The sequence below is a fragment of the Muntiacus reevesi genome, chromosome 2 (genome assembly GCF_963930625.1).
Source record: "Muntiacus reevesi chromosome 2, mMunRee1.1, whole genome shotgun sequence".
Lineage (NCBI taxonomy): Eukaryota > Metazoa > Chordata > Mammalia > Artiodactyla > Cervidae > Muntiacus > Muntiacus reevesi.
Genome location: NC_089250.1, coordinates 238,426,974 through 238,433,119, shown reverse-complemented (window position 1 = coordinate 238,433,119; position 6,146 = coordinate 238,426,974).

Genomic DNA, 6,146 nt, shown 5'->3' with positions numbered 1-6,146 from the left:
TCCACTGCTGGACAGATAAAGTCTCGCTTCACATCCTGACCCGTGGGTGCGGGAGGTTCAGACATGCCCTTAAGCACATTCCCCAGAGGCCTTGGTCTCACGGCCCTGTTGCTCCAGGATGAAGTCCTGACAGGCCCTTCTCTTCTGCCCCTGCTGGCTTCCACGGCATCCTCTCCATAGCTGCCCCATGGCTGGAGTGCCGCTGTGCGGTCAGACAGGTTGACAGCTCCACCGTGACTGCAGCGTTCTGCTCTCACCGGGACCTCGCGCTCTAACGGCCGGGACCCCGCCTGTGGGAATCTGCATCTCCCACCCGCCTCCTCCAGGAAAGGAGGGCAAGTATCATTCAAAGCATAAGCATCACCTCCAGAAGTGATCAATGGCAAGATGAGGAAACTGAGGCCCAGAGAGGGAAGGGACCAGCCAGTAAATCACAGAGCCAGGATTCGAATCCAGGCAGCTCCAAAGACCAGGTATTCTCGGCTAACAGCCCTCAGCCCAGATCTGAGCCCAGTTCAAGCAGAGGCTCTGTGCATGTTCAGGGGGCAGAGGGCACGGGGGGAGTGTAAGACAATAATGGTGTGACCACTGTCACCAAGCCCTCTTCCCTTGCTATCATTCAAGACTCTTTCTCCTCTAGCACCTGACTTGATGACTCGATGCTCTAACTTAGGCAAGTCAGAGCTGGGGACCTCATTACACAGATGAGTTAAACTGAGGTCCAGAGAGCCAAGAGGCGTATGCAAGGGCACCCAGCAACTGTGTCCTGCGAATCTCCAGGTTATTGTGATAGGGTCATAATCCTTCTCTGGTGGCTCAGCAATCTCTGCAATGTGGGAGACCTAGGTTCAATCCCAGAGTTGGGAAGATCCCCTGGAGAAGGGAAAGGCTACCCACTGCACTATGCTGGCCTGGAGAATTCCATGGACTATACAGTCCATGGGGTTGCGAAGAGTTGGACATGACTGAATGACTTTCACACATTAACTTCTATTATAATAAGAAAGCAGTCAAGGGGCTTCCTTGGTGGCTCAGTGGTAAAGAATCCACCTGCTAATGTAGAAGACACGGGTTCAGTCCCTGATCAGGGAAGATCCCACATGTGGGGCAACTAGGCCTGTGTGTTGCAATTACTGAGCCCTCTCGGCTAGAGCGTGTGTTCCACAAGAGAAGTCACCACAGTAAGAAGCCCAAGCACCACAATAAAGAGTAGCCCCTACTCCCAGCAAACACAGAAGAGGCTATGCAGCAATGAAGACCCAGCACAGCCAGAAATGAACAAATAGTTTTTTTAAAAAAGAAAGCAGTCAATGAGATGTGGATTCATCTATACCACTAACTGAGCACCACCTACCTGAGCCTCAGTTTCCACATATGTCACACAGGGTGCTATAGTGGTTAGAAAGGACACTTGTCAAGCCCCAGCATGGGCTTTGGGATCCAGCGATACTGCTGTTTGTTCATCTTTGTCCAAGGACTCCCACCACTGTGTCTGTGTGGGAGACCAGTTGTCTTGGTAGGAAGGGTGAATGCTCTTGTGCACACTGGGGTGGGAGTCTCTGTCTAAGGCCCACCTCTGCCTTTCTGCACCACACCACCCAGCCACACTCAGTTGTCTCTGCTCCCCATCGCATCTCAAAAACCTCCACCTGATCACCCGCCCAGTTGCCCTGTTGCCCAAGGTATCTTAATTCCAGGATGGAATGGGTTTTGAGCAGTCGTGCTGAGAGGACAAAGGCACCTTTGTCTGCTCTTGGACCACCACCCACTCCCCACCAACCCACTCCCTGGGTTGATAAACTGGAGTTAGGCGTGTAACAAAATCCCTCAGGAGTTTGTCTGGTGGGAGTCCTTTATCAGACAAAATTAATCTGATCGCCCAATCCCCCAATCCCCAAGGGGAAAACTGAGGAAGCTATCAAGCTAAGGGGAAGGGTTAGAAAAAAGAGAAGCCACACCAGGCATTCTGCCTCTATTACTTCTTTCGACGCTTGTGACAACCCCGTGAGGGGACCACCAGTATCATCCCACCTTACAGGTGAGAAATACAGGTTGAGACCCCTGGTGGCTTCCTGAATCCAGGCCACCGCTGCCTAGCAAGGATGCCACTTACCACTGCGCCAGTGGCTGCTGGTGTACTTTAAATATAGCCCAGGCCCCTTCCCTGGCTTCCAGGGCCCCTGCAAGTCAGAATGGTGTCTGTCTGCCCAGCTTCCTCCACCACCCTCTCCCCCTCGCTCACCATCCCAGCCCCCACTAGTCTCCTTTCAACTCCTCCAAAACCCCAAGTTCGTGCCTGCCCCGGGGCCTCCAGCTGTGCTCTTCTTTCTGCCTTCACGTCCTCCCCTGGCTTCACTAGCTACACAGATAGTCCCTGCTCTGTGCCCATTAACCTCCTTCTCAGTCCCAGGACATTGATTTTTCCAGATGGCTTCTCCTTCTGTAATTACCGATTTACTCACCTGGCTGGTGCTGACTTGCTAGCTTGTGAGTTCCCTAAGGGCTAGGATCTGGTTCTTATGAGTCACTTTGGTTTCCCCCAGCATCTATGCCTGCCACAGAGCAGGAGCTCGCTGAGCCTTTGGTGAATGAATGAATGAGTGAATGGGTGAACAAATGAATGAATGGCCATCCATGCTCCCTCCCAGGCCCCTGCTCTGGGCTCCCCAAGGCCAGCCCCAGAGGTACAGATCGGTCAAAAGCAGCAAAGAGATGAAGTTATAAACCAGGGCTGGCAAATGAGCTGTGCAAAGTTTTTGAGAGGAAACTCAGAGATGCAGTGCTATTAAAAATTGATATTTCAATGAGATAATCCCTCTCTTAGGCTTTTAATTGATTGTCTAAAAAGCCTTCCTCTGTTGTTGTGCTTCTTTATTTGCAGGGACCATTAATTTTTTTATGGACGATCAAACCCGGATACAGTGGAAGGGCCACCACATAGCTGATTCAGAAACAGTAACCAAGGTACCAGGGACACACATCTGGAGGTCAACCGGGAGAGGCAACGTGGCCATGGAGCTGGCCTTGGTTCTAGATTTGTGGTGGGGGTGGGGGCTAAAGCTCCTGCATGTCTGGTACATAGAAACACACATGCACACACACATAGACACCTGCCCGGCCCCCAGTCCCAGTAGACAGGCTAAGTGGAGGGAGGAGGAACCAGAGGTGAGGACCCCAAGGGCAGGGGCAATGGCGGTGAGGGGAAGCCTTGCTCTGGGAGTTGGGACCCTTAGTGGGTGGCCAGTTCCCTACCATCCCAGGCCTCTGTTCCCCCATCTGTCCCTTGCAGGACAAGCAAGGGCAGGTGAGTGGAAGTTGGAACCTCTCACTTCTGCTGCTTAATATCTCTGGCCTCTGTTTCCTCATCTGTCCAGTATAGGTGTTGCTGGCACCAGGTTTGAGATAGGGACAATGGGGAAGGGCCACTGGTGCTCACATTGTTGTTAATATCTCTCTCTTAAAAAAATTTTTTTTTAATTATTTTTATTATGCCAGGTCTTAGTTGCTGCACACCGAGTCTTTAGTTGCAGCATGTGGGATCTAGTTCCCTGACCAGGGATCAAACCTGGGACCCTTGCATTGGGAGCACAGAGTCTTAGCCACTGGACCACCAGGGAAGTCCCTGTTGTTAATCTCAGCATCCTTCTCCTGGCCCCTCAAATCCGTGCCCTTCATCCCCGAGGGTGACCTTGCCCACCTCCTTCCTCCTCCCCCTGGGATGGCTTTGAATCAGCCTCCCTGCTCTGCTGCGAGGCTTGAGGCTGCAGAAGTGTTCTGTGCACGCCTGTCTACCAGGCCTCTGGCCGCGTCTGTTCCTCTCCGGACCCCATCCATCCACTCCCTCAGTCTGACAGGCAACCTCAATGAAGTCCCAGGGGACCCCCGGCTGGAAAGGCCACAAGCCAAGGCTGGGCTGGGCTGGGCTGGCCCCTGGCCCTTTCTTAACTGCTCTACCCACAAGACGGCCTCCCTCACTTCCTCTCTGCTGCTCCATGCCCCTGGCGCCTCTTCTGGAAAAGAGAGGCTGGCCACGTAGGGTCAGACTCCTGGGCGTGTGGCCTGTGTAGTCACACAGGGCCCCACACTTTGAAGGACCCCATGCTTGGTTTAATAATCTGTTGTCACTGTCTTGAAATTACTCATAATTTTGCAAGGAGTCCCACATTTTCATTTTGCACCAGGCCCCAAAGTTATGTAGCCAGCGTTGCTGTCAAGGCTCAGACCTGCTTCAGGAAATAGCCAGAGGGTGGGTCCTCAAGGAAGAGCCCCTGCCTCTAGCCATCCCCAGCACCCCCTCATCTTCCCCTCCCCACTTTCCCTACATCCTCTAGCTCAGCGGCTCCCATCTCCTCACTGCAGGGGTTCTGAATAGGGAATGACTTCTCCAGCCATCTCTCTGGGCGAGGACTCTTGAGAGGGGTCTTGGCAGAAAGCAAAGTCGTCCTCAAATCCTTATGTTCCCTGCCCCCACAGACTGGAACCACTTTCAAGTGGAAGCGCGGAGGCCACAGGACAGATGAGACACAAATTCATTTCAACGATCTGTGGAATTCATAATAGCCTTCACTCAATATGGTCTTCTTTTTTTCCCCAGGCAGCGGATATTAAAGGTGCAACTGCTTTGACCTTCTAGGCATCGGTGAGGTTTCCTCCAGCAGTGTGCAACCTCAGATGGTCAAAGGGTAGAAACCCCCGCAGAGCAAACTGGCCAAATGCTGCTAAAACAAAGACAGGTCGTTTTTAGAAACCTCGCCTAAGGAAGGCTGTAAGTATGTGTAATATAGAAGCATGGGTACAAATACTTAGCCACAGAGCACTCATTGTGGCATTGTTTACAAAAGCAAAAATAGACAACTAAACAGCCAGACGGTCAGGGGCTGGGGAAGTAAATGATGGTCCTTTTCTCCAGGGGCATGCTAGACAGTCAGCAAGGTGAAGCTTGTTAAAGAAGAGAGAGTGAGTAAAAAATCAGATATGAAGACCCTGATTCTGGGAAACATTGAAGGCAGGAGCAGAAGAGGACGACAGAGGATGAGATGGTTAGGTAGCATCACGGACTCAATGGACATGAATCTGAGCAAACTCCAGGAGATGATGAAGGACAGGAAAGCCTGGCATGCTGCAGTCCACGGGGTCGCAGAGTCAGACTCGACTGGGCGACTAAACAAGAACAGCAGCAAAATACAATGAGGTCTTGGTTTTCTCTTTGTTTGTGTAGAAGAATCAACACCACAACGTTAGTGCCGTTGTTTTCCTTTTTTATCCCTGATTCTCCTGGCTTCTGGTGGCCAATCACCAAGGAATCAGATTATCTTGGACTTTCTGAGGATGTCTTGGGCCGGTCCCTTGCCACCACCTCTCACTACCCAAGCTAGACCACCTTTCTCCTGCACAACTTACCTTCACTTTCTGTCCTGCTCCCCACAATTCCTTTGACTCCCCTCCATGATTTCTCTAAGGGCAATCAGGACTTTTCCAAAATGAAAATTGGATCCTATCCTGTTCCCTGTTTAAAACTTTTGACTATCTCCTGCGTTACTGTTATTTTTGAGGAACCTCAATACTGTTTTCCAGATGTGTGTGAACTAAGTCGCATCAGTCATGTCTAACTCTTTTCAACCCCATGTACCATAGCCCACCAGGCTCCTCTGTCCATGGAATTTTCCAGGCAAGAATACTGGAGAGGGTTACCATGCCCTCCTCCAGGGGATCTTCCCAACCCAGGGATCAAACCCAAGTCTCCTGCATTGCAAGCAGATTCTTCACCACTAGTGCCACTTGGGAAGCCCCGTTTTCCATAGTAACTATATCATCTTACACTCCTGCCAGTGATGTACAGGGGTTTTTTTCTTCCCATTCTTGCTGACACTTGTTTTCTTTTGACTTTAATAATGTTTGTTCTTTTTTTTTAAATTAATTTTGGACTGCACCCTATAGCATGTGGGATCTTAGTTCCCCCACTAGGGATCGAACCCACACCCCTGGCATTGAAAAGCAGAGTCTTAACCACTGGACCGCCAGGGAAGTCTTTCCCCATTAGTCTTAAAATGAAGACCAAACCCTTGAACTGGCCGTCAAGACTCGGCACACAACCAGCCTCACTGAGCAGCGTGTGTCCCCATCTCCCTAGGCATTCCAGCCTCCCA